The sequence below is a fragment of the Odontesthes bonariensis genome, chromosome 12 (assembly GCF_027942865.1).
Source record: "Odontesthes bonariensis isolate fOdoBon6 chromosome 12, fOdoBon6.hap1, whole genome shotgun sequence".
NCBI lineage: Eukaryota > Metazoa > Chordata > Actinopteri > Atheriniformes > Atherinopsidae > Odontesthes > Odontesthes bonariensis.
The window spans coordinates 11,648,721-11,662,868 of NC_134517.1; the positions used below are offsets into that span (position 1 = coordinate 11,648,721).

The 14,148-nt window shown below is 40.0% G+C and overlaps 1 protein-coding gene across 1 annotated transcript in view; it reads right to left on the reverse strand.

The window, feature by feature from the left end:
- Window positions 1-14,148, reverse strand: part of ramp1 (receptor activity modifying protein 1) — a 123,075-nt gene that overhangs the window by 59,196 nt on the left and 49,731 nt on the right. The window lies entirely within an intron of this gene.

A 14,148-nucleotide genomic window follows, 5' to 3' on the forward strand; every position in this document is an offset into this window, starting at 1 on the left:
AATTCTTAAAGGCCCCGCGGCTGTGCAGCACCCCCATGAGAAAAAAACATGAGGAAAGTGAGGGCAGGGACACGAATAAACGTGTTGTTATTTACCATTTGTTATTCAAGATATACATCACGTTAGAAATGATGTAAAACTACATTAGGTACACCTGAGGAGAGCAGGAATAGCAGAGGCAGCTGTGAAAATAAACTAAATTCTAAATAAAATCCAAAATAAATCAGAAATAAAACTTAATTGCAGTGAGAAAGGTATGCGTGGGGTTACTACACTACTGTATTGAAGCACTCGACACCACAATTGCAACAGTCTCAGGATTAAACGACTATTGTTTGGATAGGAACCAAAGTTTACACGTCTGTTTCCGCGAACCCAGCGGATTGCCGGACCCCTGAATGAGCCATTTTAATCTAGATTAATTTCAAGATTTCAGTGAGATTAATCTAGATTAAAAAAATTAATCTATGCCCACCACTACTTTTTATTCATATGCAGGCACGTCACACAAAATTGAGAGCTACACAGACTTTCTGCGCTAAGGCCGGTGCATAACAACCGGCGATATGGGAAAAAGTCAGATCACAATGTTTATTTTTTTTACATCAGTCGATATTGATATATATATCGGGTCCATAACTTTTAGCATCCACTTGAACCCCTTATTTTCCACTGTGCTTATTGGTAGCATGTCTTTTGCAATACAATAAGCTATTGCATTTGTAATTTCGGTGTCTCTTAGATTTTTTGTCATAGGCTATGCGCAGGATAAAGCAGCCTCGATGGTCTTCTGTTGCTGCTCCACAGGTGTTGTTGTTGGGGGAAAATTAGCACTTGTTCCAGGCTGTGTTTGTAAAAGTTTGCATTCTCCGTGCTCAAACGGGTGGCGCTGTTTCAGGTGATGAAACAGATTAGTGGTATTCCCCGTCTTTGTCGGCAAATGGGCTCGACATAATTTGCAGTGCACACTACTCTGGTTCGTGTTGGACTTCAAAAAACAAAAGTAACTCCACACCACCGAACTTTTCGGGCCCTTCTTATCAACAATTTCATCCCTTACGCCTTGGGCTATGTCTACCGTCGTTTCTTCCGAGGGAGCACTCGTTTTCTTTTCTTACATTCATGCATTCATACGGCTGCAGTACCACAAACAAACAAACATCCAGACTAGCTGCTGGCATGGCTCTATTCCAGCCACGTGATTGGTTCAGCACGGCACAACTCTCGTTGTCATTGGCTCTTCGTATTGTCTGTCAAAAGATGGACAAACGTAATCTATCGAAAAGTATATCGACCGTGTTTCATATCTCTATCGAGGAACTTTTCCTCGATAGCTATCATTATCGTTTTATCGCCCAGCCCTAACCAGGTTTCTTGAGTTCTTGCCTGCTCCTCCTTTTGAAAATGTTTGGCTCAAACTTGGACAAGAGGAAGTACGTAGAAAATACCTTTATTAACAGATATAACTAAAATATTTTGTACATTTGTTTTTTAAATGGTCTACTACTGATATATAATGAGAATTTATGAATGTATGCATTTTTTTATCATAAGAAGAGTAAATGGAATAGGGTTGCCAACCGTCCCTTGAAAAACGGAATCGTCCCGTATTTAGAAACAACAGCACCTGTCCCGTATTGAACTGAAAAGGGACGCACTTTGTCCCGTATTACTGTGAGAGTCTAAAAATAGTCAGTATCAATAACGGGGCTTTATATGAAAATGTACGGTAAACTTGTTCCCAAGCCCCTGTCCTGCTCTGTGACCAATGAGCTGAAAGCATATTCACACCCGAGAATACGCTGTCAGCTCATTGGTCGAGTAGGTACTGTTGCTCGCGGAGAAGATAGTGGAAGACAACAAGGCAGCATGCATGGGTGACAGTAAGCAGACACTGCTTTAAAGTGCTTATGAAACGAATTTTAATTGTTGGAATTTCACAGTTTTTGCTGCTGATTCTAAAGGTTCCAAGCCTTGTGATTAAAATGAGATATTGTCTGGATAATAATTTATCTGGGAAGTCATGTTAAAACGGGCTCAAAAGGAGCCACATTTTGTCTTTTTGTGCGAATTCGTTTTTTAATGCGTGACGTCATAGGGTTGACACAGAAGTTCTAGTAGTCTAACTGTAATGGTGGCGTCTATGGCTAAGACATCAAAGCACGGTGGAAAATATTGTGTTGCTGGAGGAACAAATGGTGTTAGTTGTAAAAATAGCAGCTTCACTGAAGGGATCTCTCTGCACATGTTTCCCAAACTAAAAACTACTGGAACTGAGGCTGACAAGGAGAAGGCAAAGACAAGAGCACGGTGGATACAGTTTGTACGGAGGCATCGTCGTGATTTTGAAGTGTCCTCAACATCCATGTTGTGCTCCGTACATTTCCATCACAACTGTTTCACTAAAAATGAGGAGATCGCGGGAATGGTTGGGAATAGGAGACGTCTTTTAGCTGAAGCTGTTCCAACTATTGACATCGCTGGACCTGGTGTGCCGACGGAGACTGTCCCTGCTCGAACTACTGATCGGGCGCGAAGACAGGTGAGTCTGAAATTTCCAGATCGGACATTACTGGACTTGTTTTTTTTATATATAATAATGTTCGCTTACTGTTCGCTTCTGAGAGGCAAGTGTCGACCACTGCTATTGGCTGAGAGCACGGTGGATCGTATCACTGCGTGCTGCCGCCTGCCGATAGCTGCACCTGAATTGCTGCTCGGAAGCAGGGGACTGCTCGCTTTGCTCTTCGGTCTACACACATATCCAGCTAAAATTGCTGTCTGGTCTCTCCGGTGATTGCGCCGGCTACGACATCCGAGGCTCCGTGGATCAGTCCTACCGATGGCTGCTGCCGGTCGTGCCGAGGCCGGGTGCCCATCTCCCTGCCGCCGACCCGTGAGGATCCGCAGATGGGGCCGCGCACTGGAGGATCTCCGACCCGTTAATCCACGCCATTGTTTATTAAGCTTACATTAAAACTATGTTATTATCACATACGTTTTTTTTAAGTGGCTGGATTTCAAAGTGCCACTTCGTTAGGTTTCAACGTGTCAAAGACAGCGCAGCAGAATGCCATATCTGCGAAACCGGCATGTTCAAATCTTTTCCAGTTTACCACAGCAAACATACACTATTGTGTCATTTGATTGATAACATCTTAATAATAATCAGCGTGTAGTAGGAGCTATGGCTGTTTTGTGCCGCCGATCCTGTGGCGAAAATGGTAACTTTCTTTCATTTCCATTACCCATACGGGAGGTGCAGAGAGCCTCTAAAGTATAGATATTAAATCGATTTGTGTGGCTTAAATTCAACGAAAGTTTTTCCACATAATGTTAGAGGTGTGTTCTTTCGACCTGCTGATGTTTGTATCAGAATTTTGGTTCCTTTATGAGATATAAGTCCATCAAATGTATGCTGTTTTCGCAGCCAGCCATACTAGCAAATAAGGGAGTCAACCCTATGACGTCACGGTCACGTTGCCAATTTCGCACCAAAGGCCACATAATTCACACTTTTAAATGGCCGTTTTAACAAGTTATGCCCGGAAAATTTAGTTCAAGTTGGATTGATGGTTTTAGAAAAAGACAAAAATTTCATTTGAATGATAGATGAACATTTGTTTCAGTTCATCTTTAAGCAGTGGTGGACAAAGTACTCAACTCCGCAACTTGAGTTAAAGTATTGATACTCATGGTCAAATCTTACTCAACTACAAGTTCAAAATTTTACTCAAGTTAAAATACTGAAGAACTTACTTTTAAAAATACTTAAGTATTCAAAAGTACAAAGTACGTTTTCTAATATCAGTACATTGCTGTATTGTTTTCTGAATGCTTTTACAGAACCATGTAACTCTCTGAAACCACTTAATGTAGAGTTTTTGCACCACTCTGCTACAAAATAACAACAATACGGCAGCTCTGAGCTAACAGTGCAATAGTACGCGTTCATTCATTCATTGGTCGTAAAGTATTGGTGAAATAAAGACAGATAATAAACGGATCTCCAGTGACCTAAATATCTTCCGAAGGACGCCGACTTTCACCAAAGTGTTATCGGTGAGTAGATGAACGGATTTTGTGCCAGAAATAAGGTCCAGGTTTAAAAAAATTAACTTCTCCTTTAAGAAAGATACTTATTTTATTCAGTGAATGTTGTTATTTTGTATTAAAGTGAATTCCTGAATAATAATTTGTTTTCCATGTGTTCATGTCACTCAAAAAATATGCATCTACGGTAATTCAATTCAGGTCGAGTTAAATAGTTAAAAAATTGTGTCACTCACAAAAAAAGGGGCTAAAAAATTCACCAGGCCAGGAAAGGTGAAGGCAATCGGGTCGGCAGGCCCTTCTAATGAGGTGTCCCTTATTAATTTTTCAGGGAGTTGGCAACCCTAAAATGGAAGCATTTGTTGCCACTAGCCAAACAGTCATAGTGGTGCTAAGTTGTGTCAAAGGTTTTTTACTGTTTATTCTATTTATCTTGTGTTTTTTTCTACACAGCTTTAAACTATCAGATATGTTGGATCTTCTAGAATTAAAAGAACCCCAAAGTGGTGTGTGGAGGGCTCTCAAGTCTCACGCAATGAGCGTGAGACACACGCATTTCAACAAGTTCACACGCTCACACGCCACACATGCCATTTCTCACGCTGAGAAATTATCAACTTCGTCGCACAGAAATTATAATGGGCGATACTAACGAGTCAATGGCAGGTGCGCTCGTAAAGCTCAGAACTATAGCTCTTGTACAGCTGTCTTGATTTAGCAACCCATCGGAAAATCACAATATAGAATTTCTCAGCCAATCAGAAAACAGAATTTCTTGTTGCCGGGTGTGAAATAGCTTTCAGCTGCAAGCACGCGTCCCATGAATGCACAGCGGACATAGCCTATTATGCTCTGAATGCGTGCAGAAGTTGTAGAGGAGCTGGAGGTGGAAGAGAACCGTCAGGATCATCAGCAGGTCATATCTTCATTTATTTGAATCTTTTGTTAGTTACTATAGTTTTCCTACTCTTTGTAAAAGACCAATACCTGCCGATTAAAGTGTTCGTTGGAGTAGTAGAGCTAAATATTCAGCACACACCCTTTGACATGAGCAACTTAATGAAAAATGAAAAATATGTAGGAGTGTAATTAGGCTTCCGTGGTTAATTTTTTTCAAAGGTGACTGGTATGAACAGGTTCCCAATAAGGCTATCTACAATTGCCAAACTGGTTTTGCCACACTGAAATGCTGATGCAGAAAGCAGTGGCGGCTGGTGATTCAATTTGTTGGGGGGGGGGGGGGGGGGGCGCAGTTGCGCGTGACGGGTCAAATAGCACCTCACAATCAGAACACAACACACAAATTCTAAAAAACACCTAAACTAGACCATTGCTCAAGTATTAATACAATTAGAGGGATACTTTGGATATTGTTGACATTAAATAAAGAGTTTTGGGACAGAATAGATAAAGAAATATAGGCTACTGTAATTAGAATAGACCACATGTTATACCATAAGCACAACATAATAGTAGGGAGGGATGATGGTTCTGAATTTCCTATTCTATTGCAAAATGTACAAATATTCAGGAAAAACAAAGACCACATTAAAAGGTAGGTGTGTCTAATGTTTTGAGGACTAATATAGAAGACTGGATCAATTCTGATGTTTTTAAATGTGCTATATAAATAAAGCTGACTTGACTGCATTGAAAAATGGACAACAACTAATTTCTACAACAGAGACTCACCTCTGCAGCAATCCTACTGTCTGTGGTCTTCTTCCCCGAGAGCCCGGCGCTTCCTCGGATGCTTGCTTGATGGACGTGATTGATTCGATAAATTGTCCAATCACGTTAAGATTAAAAATATGGAAAACTCTGCCATTGGTCTGGGCGCACAGAGATGCGAACTAGAATCAAATTTTCATGCGGCAATGAAAAGCTGCCTCTGCTTGTTCGCGGTAAAAACGTTTGCTAGCTCTCATAGACTCCAGTGTTACCGGCGACCACCTGGAGGAGGGCTTTATATCCAATAGCAAATAGCAAGCCTAGATTAAAGTCGAAAGCATTTAATGGTTGCTGGCAGTGGCATGTAGCCTACAGCAGAGTCTATCACACCACTGCACGAGTAAAAACACAATGTACAAATGTATAATTAATTTCATATTTGTTATGGTTGATTCACGGGAGGGGCGGCGCTCTAGCGCCCTCTATTGACCAACCGCCACTGGCAGAAAGGGTTTTTTCCATGGTGGGGCTTAATGAAACCAAGACCAGGAACATGTTGGCTCTGAATGGAACTCTGTCATCCATCATGACTGTGAAAATGGCTGACATTGAGCCACAGTGCTTTAAATGGGAGCCCCCAATATCAGTCATCAAGCATCAAAATATGCCACAAACACTTACAACAACACTCATAAAAAAATTTTGTTTGTTAAGACTTTGCATACCTAAAACAATTTATTTTAAAATATAGCAGAATTTAGTGTAAAAGTGAAGATTTGTGATTTTGGTATAAATAAAACAATTGTTCTTTAGCTAGTTTATGGCGATGGAATACTGCAAGGGACCAGCCCCACCCCCCCCCAAAAAAAAACACGAAAGAACTGACAGAGACTGATGCGGCGCGCGCAGCCGTCTGCATCAGTGACGTGTTACGTTAGCCGTTTAGCGCCACATTCAACAACAAAACAAAACAAAACCCGGTAAAAGTAAGGAGAGGAGAAAAAACACCACAAAGAAGCTAATATGGAGAGCGGGAGGCCACCGTGTTCATGGTCTGCATGATGGTGATATTAATCATGGACGATCACATCAGGCGTCTAACATGGAGGCTGGAAGAGCTCACAGAGAGTCAGGAGACGCAGGGTCGAGCGCAGGCCATACTTTTTCATGTCATTAAGGAAGAAAGGAGAGCAGAGCGCCGCAGACAAAGGAGACCACATGTAAGTTTAACTTATCAAACACTGACCGGTTGTGTCCGTGTCGTATGAGGAAACATTTCAGCCGTGACAGCATGACAAGAGGCGTAGCTACCGACCACCAAACACCTCCATCAGATGTGTTCCTATAAAACCCAGAACAGACCCAGCTGAGGAGAAGGAGCTGAAATGGTTATAGGAACTGAGGGTGATGGTCCCGAGTTCCTGTATGTCCGAATGCGGGAGAAAACGGCCACGCGGATTAAAAGGTTATAGGAACTGCCAAAGGTTCCTACAGTCCGAAAGCGGCTAGTGACTGCTCAGATAGAGTACCAAGGTGAAAGTACCATTTGCCTGCTAGACTGCTGAATGGTGAAGCAGAGGTGACCTCTCTGGAGGATGAGGAAGATATTAACCTATTAAGTCCTGACCTACCCTGAGAGCCCCCCTTCCCCCACCTGCCCATGCTCTGTCACTTCTCACTCCTGCAGCATTTGGTGTTGAAAAATTCTCATTGCCACTATTTGGTGAGTCTCACAGTGTCCAGGCAAAAATTAGATGCCCTGATGAAAATGAGAGCCCAAAACACCATAAAAAACAGAAAATGTCCCTTTATGTTGGTGAGTCTGCCACAGTGCCAAGCAGAAAAAGAAGGTGCCCACAGGATAGTGATACTGCACAATGCAGTAAAAGCTATTCTTAGTTTTTACATGTGTGAACAGGTAAATTTAGAATATGCAGTTTACCACCGGCAACAATTGCTGCAGAGTAAAAACCTGCATTTTCAAAACCATAACCAACATTAAAAAAAAATCATAAATATTATGTATTAGGGAGGCCTAAGGAGTGAAATACTTGCACTTATTTTGCAGGGGAAAACAAATTTACTACCTATGTTTGTATATACAGAATGGTATTTAAAAAAACGTGTGCATCATTTCTGAAGTTGTGCAATTGAAGCCAATTGTGAGGATTTTTATAAAGTTCTACTAGCTACTGACTAGCTCCATCCAGAGTGTCCGCCATGATTGTTTCGTTCATTGTTTACATTTGATATTGCTGCGTCCCCCCTCCGCCGGTGCAAAATTGTGACATCTGTCTCACATCAATGACGTAAAAGTCAGATCATCATGCACTGAAAAGCATCACATATATATATATATATATATATATCTGATTTAGGACCACATATGAAAGTGGCCTGGGTCTGGATTTGTGCTGTTCAGACTGTCATAACAAAACAAACAAATATGGGCAAAAGTCAGATATGGGCCACATTTGCCTGCAGTGTGAATGTAGCCTAATGTGTGTAGTAATGACACTGAAGTGGTTTGCGTTTTATTGACAATGCCATGAGATCATGTCAAACTGAACATCCCTATATGCCATAATTTGTTTGTAAAACTGAGCTCATCCAAAGACTTGCAAACACAAACATACATATTACTTCATCCTCCTTCCTTGACACAGCAGACACATATGCAGGCTATTTGAAATATGTAACCAGGATTGGTAGATTAAGAATGATTTTCAAATTACTCCATTTAAATAAATAGGAACAGTAGGTGTTGGAACTAAAACATGGTGTGAAACTCAAGCAGGAGCTGAACCAAATGGATGGAACAAGACGAGCAAGTTCTACAAAATGAAACAGCAAGTAATAAACTCTAATACAGATGGCAAATCAATTTCAAGATCAAGAAACATGACAGTGCAAAGAAAAACAAAGAAAACTATTTACAAAACACAAATCAAAATCAACAAAAAAAACGTTTACCAAATTCATCTTAGCATGTGAGTGGACAGTTAATACAAGAGTACACTCAGGACGGGAGATTGGACTCCAGAGAAGTTTTGGTCATATCTGTCGGTTTCCTTAGCGAGGAAATTGTTTTTGAATGGGCTGTATGATTTGGACAAATTTTTAATTTAATTAATTGGATTTGATTGGATTATTATTACAATGAATTGGACTCTAATTTGCTTGAATTGGACTGTATCATTGAAGTGACTTGAGATGACATTTGTTGTGATTTGGCGCTTTATAAACAAATTGAATTGAATTGAATACTGAAAAGTATGAAGTTAAAGTATGACATAAGCCCTTTACACACAAGCACTGGACTTGACTAAATACGCATCCTTGTTAAATCTCAGCAAGTGAGACAACAAAGCGAAAGTAGCAGCAAATGTTCTGGCGTTTGTGCATGCAGGTAAGAGTCGCTCCTTCATTCTCCCTTCTGTTGACCTGTAGGTTGCTTTCCACTCGTTCTTCTCTAGACCAATACATACAAACATATGCCATGTCAATATCAGCACCACAAAGAGCCTCATCTGCTATCCTCAATGTGGTGTAAAGAAAACACAGTGGTTTTCACAGCCCAATTTCCATTCTCTATACCCCCTATAAAGTTTACCTCGTACCCTCGCATTTCCAGCAGCTGTGAAAAAAGTCCAGACCAAACAAACTGTCTGTACTTTCCACTGAAAATCACCAGTGTTCATGTGTTAAAATGACCATAGTATGATCCCTCCAACCTACATCTGCTACTAAATTCTAAATGCTTCCCTGCCAAAGGGTCCTCCAAAACGTCAGTATGAGGCACAGAACACTTTACTAGCTAACTGGACTCCGGTTCTGGGATGCTCTATCGTCAGTTTATATTATATGTATGACACTGAAACTGTGAAGAAGTTTCAGTCTCTAAGCTGAAAGCTTTCCATCATTGTTCTGAGAAGTGTGAAAAGTGCTGAGACTTATATCTAAAGATTCTTCTTTGAAGGAACAAATAGGCCATCGTAGCATTATTAAAAAAAAAACAATTAAATACTCAGCATGCTGCCAAGAAGGTCTGCTGATAAATAACTGCATGGTTTCTCTCATAACAGCTGGATCTGTGGAGGTAGATGAGATTTTCATCACAAGGATTACACTCTAGAGATTGTTACCAATCCCATTTAAACCACTTGAATTGCACATCTAATTGATTTTGTATTGTACAGGAACAGAGATGACTGCTGCAAAGTAATTGATTTTTATTTCTCATAAGTGGGACACCTCAATAGACCAACAGTACATAAAAAAAAAGATGTATAAAGGATAAATGCAAAAAGGCCGGCTGAAACCACCCTAACATTGCACTGTTAGTGGTCTTAAATGTCTAGTGAAAACAGTGAAAACCCAACGACGGGAGAGTTCATTTCAACAGTATGCTGAGGGAAAAGTGTCTGAATAACAAATGTAATAAAAATTCATATTCAAATATCAAAAATATAGAAACAAAAGTGCAGCCCAGACACACAAAATATATCATTCATGTAACATATATATGATTTTTGCTGTCCATATCCTCAGCCCACAATCTTTTCTTTTTTTTAAAATGTGGTCAATCCACCCACTGTCAACCGTTTTGTATTCATTTTACTGAGAGCTCTGCAGTCATGGATGTCAAGGTTTGTTAAATTTCCTTGAAAGCCTCTTCCTTTAGACACGATAAGTGACCACCGCCTGACTCAATACCCACCGATTCAGATTATTTTTTGTTTCATTTCATTTATTTGTTTATTGAAGGGTTTTTTTTTCAAAATGTACTTGTTGCTTGCTCTGGATTTGCTGAGACGTACACAAACCACTCCTGCACACAAACACAATTGTACAAATGTTCTTCACACTCCTTAATAAATAACACTGTAAATAGACACACCTTTATCAAACCTCACCCATTACAACATGTCCACAGACGAAAACACTGTCCATTGTTACAATTACTGAAAAGTTGGTGCTTGTGTGTGTGTGTGTGTGTGTGTGTGTGTGTGTGTGCCATATTTATTTCTGTCAAGTTGAGCTCCATCCATCACCAGCTGGTCATTACAGTAAGCAGGGCTTTCAGCACAGATAAACGTCCGGCCCGACCAGCTCTCTTTGGTAATAACACACTATTAAAAAGGTGCAGAACAATGGGATGAGCTGCAACACTGTGCAGCATGTTATCTACAGAGCCCAGCGAGGAGATCACCTTTGTATACATGGTGCACATGGCATTCTCTAAGGAATAGCAACATATCTTTCTTCTTTGCTACAATGTGCCAAATCTTATCAGTGCATTTTAAGACTTGGACTAGATACATATTTGTTAGCAAATATCATGGCAGTGCAATATTAAACAGTGCTGCTGTGAATAGATACTGCATAAATTGTTATGAAAGTAAATAAAATAAAATAAAATGTAAACAGAAATAAATCTGTCCTATTTAAAAATTGGAGTCAGAAGAGAAAATAATTGATAGAATAGACAGAAAGCATGGACATGAGGCCTGTGAGGTGTTGGTAGCTGATCCTATGGCTGTTTGAGTATTTGCATGGGTTCTTCATGTCATGATCTGTGTCTTTTGTTTTATTTTTTTTATTTTGGTTTTTCCATGTTGTGTATTTCTATTCTGTTGTAGGTTTTTTTTCCTTTCTATCTCAGTTCTGTTCACTTCCTCATTTGGGTTAATGAGCGCATTAAGATTTGCAATTCGAGGTTGGTGAAAAACTAGCCCTCCTCTTCCGCGTTGCTATGGTGACTTGTCGAATCGGGGCTCCATTAATGCTGGCTTTTTAAAGTTGTGATTGCACGCGCTAAATTCAAGGGGAAACTACTCAGAGTTGACTAAACTCACTCAAATCAGCGTTTCTGGAACCGAAAACTCAGTTTTCTATCTCAGAGTAGATCAACTCAGAGTTCAGGATTAGACTCAGAGTTTGTTGAACCTGCTTTGTGAAACGGACCCCAGGCTGGGCATCTACTTTCCGTCCAAAGTCAAACATCAGTGCGTCAGCTGAAAACACATATTAGAACCATCTACCACCTCAACTTTTCTCATAATAAGGCCCCATTTGTTGGTTGATAAAGCTGACATTTGCATTTTGTCCAAAAGTCTTATGCTCATGTGTTCCACCCCGTGCGACAATCAAAGGGGGAAATTTATTAGGCACATAAGTGACGAGGAGACTGTGTGCATGCGTCTAAAAAAATGTAAAATGCCAAGATCTTGGACATAGATATTGTATGCATTTGTAGTTTTCAGAAGTGTTAAATGGTAATGTATTTTCCTGTCAGCTGGGTATCATGGAGGTGTTCTTCAAAGCTTCATCCACAGGAAGGTGAGGTGTCAGTGTCAAGGTCAGTGATCAGTGTTCTACATTTTTTCTGACTAACCAAAGTATAATTTGATTAATTCACCTATCAGATTTAGGCAAAGATTTCATACTGTGAAACTAATTACATGACGCTAGTAAAATAATCATCCAAAGACGAGACTAAAAGACAATCCTGTGATGGACTGATGACCCGTCCAGCGTGTACCCAGCCTCTTCCTCGATGACCATTTGAGTTACACAATGAAAACAGAGTGCATGAAAAGAAAAGAAGGAGAAGCTGTCATTTGAAAGAGGGACAAAAAGATAGGCCAAGAGACAGTGTTTATAACAGCTAAAATAACACAGAAGAGTGGGCTTGTGGTTCAAGAGTACAACTACACAACACAGAGGGAGGGGAAAGGGCATGCACTGCATGAATATACACACAAACAGACTCTAGACAGGCTGTGATGAGCAGGTGCATCTGCACAGGCAGTGAAACCACACACAGAGTGAGTATCACAGGTGTGATTAGAGGTAAGCAGAGGGCTGGTAAAGCCACGGAGGTGGAGAGAGATGCTGTCAGGATCATTTAGAGACAGAGGAAGGAAGAAAGACATGAGCTTCTTGCTTTGATGTCGACACATGTAAATGCTATGTACTACCAAGTTCCATTAAGGTGATTCACACAAGTTAAAACAATGTTTTTGGTTATTCAGTCATGTGGAAAAGTAAGTAGAGCCTCTTTCAGTTCTAATGTTTTCTCTGGACATAATGAAGAAAAAAAACTGGTCTTTACCAGGTACTACAATTAGAAATATGACCAAAGATGAACAACACACATTACACTGTCTAATTATTTAGAGAACACAAATTAGAGCCAAAAATACAATGGGCCTCATGCAAGAACATTTTCGTTCGAACATTTTTCAGCCGCGCTTTTTTCAACCCACCAGCCTTGACAATCTACACGGTCCCTTCCAAGAGCCTGACGTGCTAAGGCATCCAAAAGTAACAAGTCAGCTGCTGGTTACACTTCCCGTTGACCTTGTTATGTACATAGTCAAATTAACCTTCAATTAGTGCATAATTTAAGTCAAACAGAATAATGTCAGCATAATTATTGGGTATAATGTATATATTTATTTATGATTGTTTCAAAGTAATTAAATATACAATCCATTTGTCAAGCAAACTTAATTTGAATAACAGCGGACTATTTTACGTGACTCCTACGACAGGTCTGGATCACTCGTAACGTACCTGAAAGAAAACGTAAAATACGAAAAATTTGGTGAATGCCCAAATTCTCTTAAATCACTTGTACGCACGACTTAAGAACAAATCTGTTCGTACGAATGGTTGTTGCATGAGGCCCAATGTGTCAAAAATTTAGTACGTCCTTACCATAAAAGTACTATAAGAGTTTGTCCTAATCCAGTGTACTTGATAGATTATCAGTTAGTGTGAGCACCTATGTACAAACAGAATTTTTGGCAGTTTGGCTATTTCCAAATTATTTGGTATCCATTGTACTACAGTGAGAAAGATTAATTACAAGGGGGAAATATTCCAGACAGGTACATGCTTTGCATGCATAGGACCTGTACACATTGCAATCATAGATTCAACCATGAACTCTACATAGGGAAGCTCTGTTGAGCCGGGTATTCCTTTCACTCTCAGTAGTGATGATTTCATGAGCTTCTTTGCAAGTAAAATTGCTTCTACCAGAGAGAAGATTGATTGAATCCTTCCCACTATTATTACTGATGTATCATCAAGCACAGCAGTTTTAGAAGTATCTTCAGAACCTGATTTGTATTTAGATTGTTTTGTTCGATCTCTCTGAACAAACAACAGGAATAGTTTCTTCTAAACCATCAACTTGTATTTTAAACCCAATCCCAACTAGACTGTTAAAGGAGGTTTTCCCCTTAATCGAGACTTCCATATTGGATTTGATCAATCTGTCTTTGTGGACAGGATATCTACCTCAGACTTTTAAGGTTGCCGTATTTAAACCTTACTTAAAAAACCTACTCTTGATTCAGAAGTGTTAGCTAATTATCGACCAATCTCTCTTTTTTGTCTAGTTCATGAAAA